This window comes from Vombatus ursinus, unplaced genomic scaffold (genome assembly GCF_900497805.2).
Source record: "Vombatus ursinus unplaced genomic scaffold, bare-nosed wombat genome assembly UNPS02010788.1, whole genome shotgun sequence".
In the NCBI taxonomy this organism is placed as follows: domain Eukaryota; kingdom Metazoa; phylum Chordata; class Mammalia; order Diprotodontia; family Vombatidae; genus Vombatus; species Vombatus ursinus.
Window position 1 is genome coordinate 1,698,688 of NW_020950566.1, and position 12,064 is coordinate 1,710,751.

Here is a 12,064-nt window from a genome sequence, read left to right on the forward strand (position 1 = left end):
AGAAAAATTATCTCTATTCCATTTTTTGTCAAGAATTCCTTCCCTATCAATAGTTGTGAAAAAAATCTTTCATTCTGCACTAATTTGTTTATGATATGATCTTTTATATCGAAGTAATATATTCACTTGGAGCTTATTGTAGTATATGGTGTAAGACGTTGATCTAAACCTGATTTCTCCCAGATTGCTTCCTCATTTTTTCAGCAACCTTTGTCAAAGAGTGAGTCCTAATCCCTAGTAATGTTTGTATTCTTGGGTTTGTCAAACTATTAAACCAACATAGTATTTAACTACTTATAAATTTTGCATGCCTAACCTATTCTGTTCCACTCATCAACTTATTTTGTTTTTAAGTAAGAGTGAAATAACTACTAGAACTTCTTCCTTACTGTTTTTTAAAAATATCCCTTCTGTTAACATTCAATAATCACCATAGATCTATAATATCTAACTTTTGCAAAACACCATTTAAGTCCTTCATGTTTTCCTTGTATATTTTTTGCAAGATCTATACAGCTGTAAAAGTAGTACACTAAGCTTCTTAACCATTACAGTTAGGCTATCTATCTCTATTTATAATTCAGTTAACTTTTTAAGTATCTAGATTCTATGTCATTTGGTTCATACATGTTAAATATTGGTATTATTTAATTGATAATGGTGCCTTTAAGAACAATGAAATTTCTCTAAATATCTCTTTTAACCATGTCAATTTTTCTGGTACTTTATTTGAGATTATGATTACTGTTACTCTGTTTTGTAAAATTCACCTAAGCATGATAAATTCTGCTTCAGCCCCTAAAAAAAGATATAGTCAATGTCATTGTTTTTGCTTTCTATAGATGCCTAACATACCCACCATCTCCTGACTTTCTAAAAAAATGTAATGAATGGCCCTGGATTCAGGAAGACCTGAGTTCAAATCCGTCTTCAGACACAAAATACTCACTAGCTGTGTGACCCTGGGCAAGTCACTTAACCCCATTGCCTAGCCAAAAAAAAATAGTAATGAAGTACAAGAGTAGTTTGCCATTCCTTGTCCTCACTTTTTTTTAAGTCACTATATACCAAAGTACATACTAACAATTTGTATAGTCATGTCACAGTCTTCATATAATTCCTCTCTATCATCCTTCTCCACCACCCCATTAAAAAGCTCTGTAGAATTTTTTTCATTGAGGTGTCAAACTCCAATACTGATTTTTTTCAATGGATCTGTCATCTCAAAAATATAGAATGCTCTCCAACTATGAAGATCACAACCTACTCATGTTCACTCATCCTGTGGCTTTGTTTCTATTTTCTGTAATTTCACCCCAAAAGGACTATTCAAAGTACCTGAGATGTTCCCTGTGCTCTCTTGAAGGTCAAAGGACACCAGAAAAGTGTATGGGTCTATCTATTGGTGACATTTGTGTATAAATGGAACTTAATTTAATGGAGGTTCATTCATTTGTTCTACAAGGAAAGATAATTAAGCTGTGTATGAAATGATTATTTCTTATGGCATTTGTGCATCAGATGAAATGAACCCTGCTATATACTTCATTTACTTCTCATGGAGAAATCTTTATATCTAGCTTCATATGTAGGGAATGTTGATTTTGGTATGGATCATCTCTATTCCTCTCCATCTCTCCTTCACTCATATCTTTCTGCCTTCTCTAATATTTTTCTTTTCAAATTTATATTTTCCCACTGTTTTGCTTCTTATCATTGTTCAATTTTCAATTTTCATTTCATTTATCTATTTGGTTTTTAGATTGCTATTTGCAACATAAAATTAATAACAATTGGATGATCCTGGATTCAGACCAAAGACAATTTCCCAAGAAGCAAATAATGATTAAAGAAGAGAACATGTTTTTAAAGGAACACCATTATCATGATGATCCAGATACTAGGATGACTTTTGGAAAGAGCACCCTACAGTTCTTAAATGTCTTGTTTCTCAAAATAAAAAGCTCTAATTTTATATCAGTCTTTAAAAAAGAAGGGACCTCTATGCCCATTATCTAAAAGTAAAAAAAGCAAAAGATTCATAAATGGAAATGTTTCTTTTAAAAAAATAATTAATTTTTGATTTTCAACATTTACTTCCATAAGATCTTGAGTTCTAAATTTTCTCCCCCTTCCTCCCCTCCCCACTCCCCAAGATGGTGTGCAATCTGATATAGGCTATACAAATCTGATATAGGCTATATCATTTTAAACATATTTTCACATTAGTCACGTTAAAAGAAATAGAACCAATGGGAGAAACCATGAGAAAGAAGAACAAAAAGAGAGAGAGAGAGAAAATAGTATACTTCAATCTGCATTCAGACTCCATAGTTCTTTTTCTGGATGTGAATAGCATTTTCTGTCATAAGTCTTTTGGAGTTCTCTTGCTGAGCCTATCAAAGTTAGTCATTGCACAATGTGACTGTTATTGCATAACATGTTCTTCTGATTCTGCTCATTTCACTTAGCATCAGTTTATGTAAGTCTTTCCAGATTTTTCTAAAGTCTGCCTGCTCATCATTTCTTATGTAACAATAGTATTCCATTACATTCATGTACCACAACTTGTTCTTCCCCCAATTGATGAGCATCTCCTCCATTTCCAATTCTTGGTCACCACAAAAAGATCTGGTATAAACATTTTTGTACATGTGGTCATTTTTGCATTTGTATGATCTCTTTGGAATACAGCCCTAGAAGTGGTATTGCAGGGGGAAAGGGTTTTAAAAAGGCCTTACATGGTTTTATAGGCCTTTGGTCAGAGTTAAAAATTGCTCTTCAGAATTGTGTGATTATTTCACAACTCCACCAACAGTACATGAGTGTTCCAATTTTCCCACATCTTCTCCAACATTTATTATTCTTCTGTTTTGTCATGTTAGCCAATCTTAAACTTGTGGTATGGTATCTCAGAGTTGTTTTGATTTGCATTTTTCTAATCAATAATGATTTAGAGCAATTTTTTTCCTATGGCTATAAATTGGAAATGCTTCTTTTCAGTCTTTTTTATTTGATTTTCATGTAAGTCTAATATTAAGGTTGCTATAAAAATAAACATTCCATTAGTAGAATATTTGGTTTTGAATTAATGAGATCAGGAATGTATTAATTCATTTCTACTGCCTTCACATGAAGAAACATACTGAGCTCACCATTCCCCATCGTGAGCTCAATTTAATGATTAAAGTGGATCAACTTCATATATACAAGTCCCACATTCCAAGTTTCCAATAGACTTTTCATCCCATCATTGTAGGAATTCTGTGAAGAACTCAAAATAATAGAACATGCCTATGCCTTCTTATCCTGTGATCTTTGTCCTTCCATTTTTAGTCCAAAGTGCTCTGCAGAATGGTTGAAACAGTTCACAACTCCACCAACAGTGCATTAATGTTTTTCCAACATCCCATCCAACATTTGTCATTTTCCTTTTCTGTCCTATTAGCTAATCTAATAGGTATGAGGCAGGACCCCAGAATTATTTTAATCTGTATTTCTCCAATCAATAGTGAGTTAGGGCATCTTTTCATATGGCTATAGATAGCTTTTATTACTTTATCTGAACACTGATCATATCTTTTGATCATTTATCAAGTGAGCAATGGCTATTATTTCTATAAATTTGACTCAGTTCTCTATATGTTTCGGAAATGAGGCTTTTATCAAAGAAACTTGCTTCATTTTTTTCACAGTTACTATTGCTAACTGTATTTCCCTCCATCCTATCCCCTCTTGATTCTATTCTTTCTCCTTTCACTCTATCCCTTCTCAAAAGTGTTTTGCCTCTGACTATCCCTCTCCCAATCTGCCCTCCCTTTTATCACTCCCCCTACTCTCTTATCCCCTTATCCTACTTTCCTGTAGTATAAGATATATTTCTATATCCAGTTCAGTGTGTATGTTATTTCCTCTTTGAGCCAATTCTGATGACAGTAAAATTCATTCACTCTCCCTCATATCCTGCCTCTTCCCCTCCCACTGTAAAAACTTTTTATGTCTCTTTTATGTGGGATAATTTATCCCATTCTACCTCTTTCTTTTTCTTTCTCCCAGTACATTCTTTTCTCACCCCTTAATTTTATTTTTTTAGATAAATTTGTTTCATTCCACCTTTTTATGAGTCCTCCTACTCTAGAATTTGTTTAGAGTCATTTTAAAGGTATTTGGAGGAGTTTGGGGGAGTGCTCAGATGATTCCCTGCCTTTACTCCACCATCTTGTCTCCACCTCTCTACATTGACTCTATCTTAGCAGAGAAGAAATGGCTAATTATACATGCAGTATACAGTAGTCAGATCAATTAGCTGTAGTTAGTTTGTAATGAGTAAAACAAAGATCAAAGTAAATATCAAAAGCAGAAGAAAATCAAAAAGGTGAAGAGACTGTGTGATTTTGTAGTAGTTCTGACTATCTTATTTTAACAAATACTAACACTTAAATGAGAAATAGAGTCCCTTTTCTGGTTCGTGGCTTCTAAGATGACCAAGAAGAGGAGTAACAATGGATGTGCCAAGAAGGGCTGTGGCCACGTGCAGTCTACCCACTGCACCAACTGAACCTAGTGTGTGCCCAAGGACAAAGCCATCAAGAAGTTCATCATTGGCAACATCATGGAAGCCAAGGCCCTCAGGGACATCTCTGAGGCCAGCGTCTCCTACTCCTATATGCTGCCCAAACTGTATATGAAACTGCATTGTTGTGTGAGCTGCATGATCCACAACAAAGTAGTGAAGAATCTGTCCCATGATGCAGGAAAGGATCAGATGCCCCCAATCTGCTTCAGACCTGCTGGTGCTGCCCCAGACCCCTTCCAAAGCCCATGTAAAGACCTATCTGCTCCATCAGCGTTCTTGAACTAATGAGAGAAAAATAAAGTGGTTGGTCTACCTTAAAAAAATGAGAAGTAGAGAAAAAATAAAAATTTCATTGCCAGTGGTCTCCATTTCTTATGGGGATTGCAAAATCATTGAAAAAATGAAGAGGCTGAGGACCAGCTAGGTGGCACAGTGAATAGAGCTTTGGCCTTGGAGTCAGGAAGACCTGAACTCGAATCTGGCTTCAAACACTTCACATTTACTAGCTATGTGACCCTGGGCAAGTCACTTAATCCCAATTGCCTCATTCAAAAAAAAATGAAAAGCCTGAGAGAACTCATAAATTATATTAAAATAAATTTTCAATCTATTTGGCCAATGTAGAGAAATGTCAATCAAGGGCAACAATGCTTCAGAATGGAAATTCATTTACAAAAGAGAAAAGGATAGAAATGTATAAGTGGCATGTCCTTACAAAAAAATAGAATTCATTTAATGACTAAAAAATAGACTTAGAAAGCCTTAGAAATGCAACTAAGCCAGAACAATTAAAAAGCATTAGTACAAGGTTCCCAAAATCTTAGTATAAGTCTAAAGATTTTTAGGATGCTCTGCACATGAAACTAAAAACAGTATAGCAAATATGTGTGTAATGGAAAAGATTTACTTACATTTGTATAATGATGTATTTTAATTTGTGATAAAAACAAAACCATTACATTTTAAACTACCATTTCAGGCCTTCTTATAATAAGGAAGTCTCAATGACATTTAAGAGGAGGAAGTTGGAAAATGTGACTAGACCTGACCAAATACACATACTCATATAAACACACATAATGCATGTTTAGCATATCCCAGAAATCTTAGTGCAGTTTTAAGCTATTAAAAGAAAACTCGCTTGAGAGTTAAGTCAAGATGGCAGAGTATAATGCAGGAATTCTCTTAAATTCACTTCCAAAAAACTATGAAAAAAAACACTTGAAAATTAATTCTGGAGTGATTAAAATCAATAAAATAAAGAAGTAAAACTTTTCTAGCTTAAGACAACTTAAAAGTTCAGCAGGAAAGGTCTATCTCAATGGGTAAACAGGGAACACAATCTAGTGCAAGCAGTATCCAAGTAAACCAGCAGTAGGCTATACCCCACCAAGCTAGCAGCCAGACCCATAGTCCCATGACAGGCCAGTGGCAAGGGCCCACTGACCCTGGCATAGGCCAACAGAGAAGTTCTTTGTCACTTGGCCTTTGGCAAAGATCAGTGATGAAGACCTGTGTTCCCTGGTGGAGGCTAGCAGTGAGCCCCCATGACACCTGGTACAGAATGTCAGTGAGGCCCAATGGACTGAGCACCCAATGTAGACCAAAGGTGAGGTCCCATGCCCCTGCACAAGAAATGAGAGAGTATCCTCTGTACCACAGAAGCAGAACTCAACTTTAACATAAAATTAAAAGTCATAAAATAAGCTGGAAAATGAGAAGAACAACACAGAATAAAAAGGTACCTGACCACAGAAAGTTACTATGGTAACAGGGAAGATCAAAACACAAACTCAGAAGACAATAATGTCAAAAGGTCTATATGTAATCTTAAAGAAAAATGTGAATTAATCTTACATCCAAAAAATCACTCCAGGGAGAGCTCAAAAAGGATTTTCAAAAGCAAATATATGAGGTAGAAGAAAAATTTGGAGAAAAATGAGAATTATACAAGACTCATGAAAAAAGAGTCAATAGCTCAGTAAATTAAGCAGAAAATAGGGGGGAGGAGAGAGGTACAAAATTCAATGAAGAAAACAACTACTTAAAAAAATAAATTGTCCAAATAGAAAAGGAAGAACAAAAGCTCACTGAAGAGAATAATTCCTTAAAAATTAGAATCAAGCAAGTGGAAGCTAATGTCTCCATGAGACATCAAGAAAAAATGAAACAAAATCAAAAGAATGAAAACTAGAAGAAAATATAAAATATTGAATTTGAAAAACAGCTGACTCAGAAAATAGATCTAGGGGAAATAGTCTAATAATTATTGGACTGCATGACAGCCATGATTTAAAAAAAAAAAGATAGGACATCATATTTAAAGGAATTATTAAAAAAAAAACTGCCTTATATCCTAGAACCAGAAATTGAAAGAATCCACCAATGATCTCCCAAAAGAGATTCCTACTGAGAAATATTATAGCCAAATTCTAGAGCTCCTGAGTCAAGAAGAAAATACAGCAAACAGCCAGAAGTAATAGTATACCTGTCGGCTCTATGAAGAAGGGAGGAATTTATGACCAAAAAGGAGATAGAGAACATTGTGATGCAAAATGAGTAATTTTTATTGCATTAAATTAAAAAGGTTTTGCACAATCAAAACCAATGCAACCAAGATTAGAAGAGAAGCAGAAAGCTGGGGAACAATTTTTACAACCAGTATCTCTGAAAAAGGCCTCATTTCTAAAATATATAGTGAACTGAGTCAAATCTATAAGAATACAAGTCATTCCCCAATTGACAAATGGTCAAAGGATATGAACAGGCAGTTTTTGGATGAAGAAATTAAAGCTATCTACAGTCATATGGAAAAATGCTCTAAATCACTTTTGATTAGAGAAATGCAAATTAAAACAACTCTGACCTCACATCTATCAGATTGGCTAATATGACAAAACAGGAAAATAATAAATATTGGAGATGTGTAAAAATTGGGACACAAATGCACTGTTGGTGGATTGCAAACTGATCCAACCATTCTGGAGAGCAATTTAGAACTACGCCCAAAGGGCTATAAAACTCTACGTATCCTTTCCCCCTGCAATACCACTTCTAGGTTGGTATCCTAAAGATATTTTTTAAATGAGGAAAAAAAAGACCTCTTTGTACAAAAATAACTTCAATAGCTATTTTGTGGTGACAAAGAATTAGAAATTGAGGGCATGTCCATCAATTAGGAAATGGCTGAATAAGTTGTGGTATATGATTGTAATGTAATACTATTGTGCCATAAGAAATGAGAAGCAGGATGATTTCAGAAAAACCTAGAAAGACTTACATGGACTGAAACAAAGTGAGCAAAAACAGGAGAATATCGTACACAGTAACAGCAATATTGTACAATGATCAATTGTGAATGACTTAGATATTTTCAGCAATGCAATGATCCAAGCCCATTTCAAAGGATTCATGATGAAAAATGCTATTCATTTCTGGAGAAAAATTTATGGAGTCTGAATGCAGGAAAAAAGCCTACTATTTTTCAGTTTCTTTATTTTTTCATGTTTTATTTTGTCTGTGTTTTCTTTCACAACATGAATCATATGAAATAAAAAAAGAAATCTTGCATATGTATATATATACAAACACATATATTTAATACATCCAATTTACATTATATAACTATATATTATAAAATATGAAATGTGTGCAAATATATGAATATATTATTCTGTGTAATAATCAGTTACATATAAGTGTGTATAAACACACATTATATAAATGAATACATACATATATACATATATATTCACACACATACATATATGTGTATGTAAGTATGTATCAGTCAGTATAATTTTGACTTTTTCATTAGAATCATAGCAGCATTCTTCCTGGAAGCAATATCTGTATTAGAAGGCAAGGATAAACAAGGTATTTTTCAGGACTCTAACTGGGGGCCAGAATAACAAGTGCAATTCTGCACTTAAAGGGAACATATTGAGAATTCTGTTTATGCATTTATATATGTATACACACATTATATTCCATGTGTAAGAGTAGCGATCAGTTGAATCACCCATTTAACTATCTATCATCTATCTACCTATCTATCTATCTATTCCTGTGTGTAAAATCTTACCACCACTGAAAGACTGATTGTTCTCGATTGAAAATGTACAAAATCTTATCATCTTGTCACTTACTTTCAGTGTGGTACAGATAAATTGATTGATTGGATTCTTGCACATAATATGCTTACCATCATACCTCTGCCTCTTGGAATTTCAAACCCCATTCAAGCTCTACTCAAGCTTTCATTTATTTAGTTCTTTCCTCAACTCCATAGTTCATTCCTTCCAGCTCCAGTGAAATTGCTTTATATTTACTTTGCATTTTTGTATATTTGCCCAAAAGTAGAATGCAAGCTTTTTAAAGGCAGACAGTTTTGTTTTTGTCTTTGTACCTCCATTCAATAACCTGCATAGTGTCTCACATATAGTAACTAGTTAGTATTTATTTATTGAATTGAATCCAGACAACTTCATAGGAAGGAACCAAATACTCATGCTTCTTTCATATTTAATATCATGCATTCTTTAGGTTAGAAGGATAGAATGTCACTGAATGCAGCCTCCCAGATAATGCTACTGCCTGGACAAATCATCATTCAACCCATATATTTTAAAATTCAGGGACAAGAAATTCATTATCTCAACACAATCCATTCCATTTTCAAATAACATGACTTGTAAGAAAATTCTTCCTTATATTGAACCAAAATTTGACTTGTTATAAGAAAGAGTAAGCATGTATTCTCTTCATATATTTTACATTCTGTCCATTAGATATCACATTTTATATTATCTAAATGTAGCTGTCGCACTACTTTATGAAGTAGCATTTATGAAGACAGTACACACAGAGCAAACTTTCAGTTTAATTGTAAAATGTAGATTGGTTAAGCAATTAACAGATAACTTTAGATGTTCATAGATAAAATTAGAGCTCCAGGGTTGTTTGTGAATCTGTCCTTTTTACACTCTATATATGAATTAGTGAATTAAAAGCTAAATACTACCAAACGAAATCCATCTAGTTTTTTTTTCTAAATTAAGAAAAATGTCAAAATTCTCACAATTTTACTATCTAGAGCAAATTTAGATAGAAAAAAAGAATAAAAGAAAACTAATGTGTCATTTCCTTCTCAATCTACAACTTTTAACTACTTCCAGTGATGGGGAGCTCACTTCTTCACAAAGCAGTACATTCTATTTTTAGACAGCACTTTAATTATGAAGGATTAATGACTTCATCATTGTGACTATTCACTCCATTATTGTTGATTACAAAAAAAAATGCCATGTTCTATCACCAGATAATTCTAATCATTAGAAAATTTTCTTTGTATTGCAACAACTCTTTATAACTTCTTCTACAGGTCTTATCTCTGTGTTCTGGAACCACACAAAATACATAATATTTTGTTATGTCTCCCATCTCACCCCAAATCTCTTGTCCAGGATACTCCTTCATTCTTCTAGCATTTCTCTTATTACATGGTTTCCAGTCACTTCATCACCTGGGTTACTCTCCTTTGAATTATTCAGTTTGTGAATGTCCTCTCTAAAACTCCAAAGATGCCACAAATTGAAGTACAATATTCAAAAAAGTGATTTTATTGAAGTAGAGTTCATCAGGACTGCCACTTCTTGTTTATGGAGGTATTTTTGCTATTAAGTGAGATTTTCAATTATAGTGGCTCTTTTTTTTTTAAGCAACTGGATACATAGCTCATTTCTGATGGTTTTAAATCAATTAAAATATTTAGATATTTTTACATGAATTATATGGACTGTTAAACCAGTTAAACTGTCATCTATTATTGATTTTTTTAAACATACAAGACTTCGCTTTTGTGAATTCTGTTTGAATTTGGCTACCATTCATATCAAGATATTTTTCAATAGAAATTGAAGAAATTCACCCAAATATTTTGTTACTATTCAGTCATTCAGTCATGTCCATTTCTTCATGACCTCATTGACCATAGGACACTAGACTCTTCTGTCCTTCACTGTCTCTTGAAGTCTGCCCAAGTTCATGTTCATTGTTTCCATGGCACTATTTCCTCATCTCATCCTCTACCATCATCTTTTCCTTTTGCCTTAAATCTTTCCCAACATTAGGGTCTTTTCCAAAGAGTCCCATCTTTTCATTATGTGGCCAAAGCTTCAATTTCAGTATTTGACCTTCCAGCAAATAGCCTGAATTAATATCTCCAAGTATTGACTGATATTATCTCATTGCTGTCCAAGGGATTCTCAAGTCTTCTCCAGTAGAACAATTTAAAAGCATCAGTTCTGTCATGTTCAGCTTTCCTTAGAGTCCAATTCTCACAGCCATATGTTGCTACTAGAAAAACCCTAGCTTTGACTATATCGACCTTTGTTGGTAAAGTAATATCTCTACTTTTTAGTATGCTGTCCAGATTTGCCATAGCTTTCCTTACAAGGCACAAATATTAACTACAAATATAATACCTTTACTTAATAACACTATATGTTCCTTCATGGTTTCTAGTATTCTGGTTCAACAGTCTTGCTAAACCAAATTTGGATCACAAAACACAAAGAAGGAAACAAAGACAGACAAGATTAAATGCCTGGTAAATAAGATAAAGTCAAATATGTATTCATAGTTAACTATAATGATGTACCTACAGTTAATCATTGGCTTTTATGGTATTAAAGAAATCAGCATGATAGTGTATATTTTGTCATTCGATAAAATTTGCTAGATTTCTCAGGTTGCCTAGTATGATACTGTCCTCATTTTGAAACAGTCTTGGGCTCTTTTCAAAAGACTTCAATAAGTTTCCATGGCCACTCTCTTTGCTGACCAAATCAAGTTATCTCCCAGGTAATGTTTAAAGATTTCCATAATATTTATACCTATGGAAAAAAGGATGAATCCTAAGCTGCAAAATGGTAGCATCATCTTTCCTTCCTCTAATTGTTTTAGCCTAGAGAGAACAGACGGATGACAACCCTAAGAAATAGTGGTTGTTATTAAATTATATAACAGATTAATTAGATTCACAGTTTCATTTATAAATCTTCCATTTATCCCAAGGTGGGGCATCATCAATAAGTTAAATACACAGAACATCTTCAAACTTTATAGTAGTCATTAGTTTAGTTATCCTTCCATATAATATTGTTCCCAGGTTCTAACAAATGTAATTGATAGTTTTCAACCTTTCTTCTTTTTGTACCCATCTCTTTGGGTTAGGTACTAGAGGAAAATAAACTAGCCAAAATGACTATAGCATGAATAAATTGTCTTTTCTTTCTTTCCTTCCTTTTCCTTTCTTTCCTTCATTTTTCTTTCTTTCCTTTTTCCTTCATTTCTCTTCCTTCCTCCCTTCCTTTCTTTCTTTCTTAATTTCTTCATCTTTCTCTCTTTCTTTTTTTCTTTCTTCATCTTTCTTTCTTTCTTTCTTTCTTTCTTTCTTTCTTTCTTTCTTTCTTTCTTTCTTTCTTT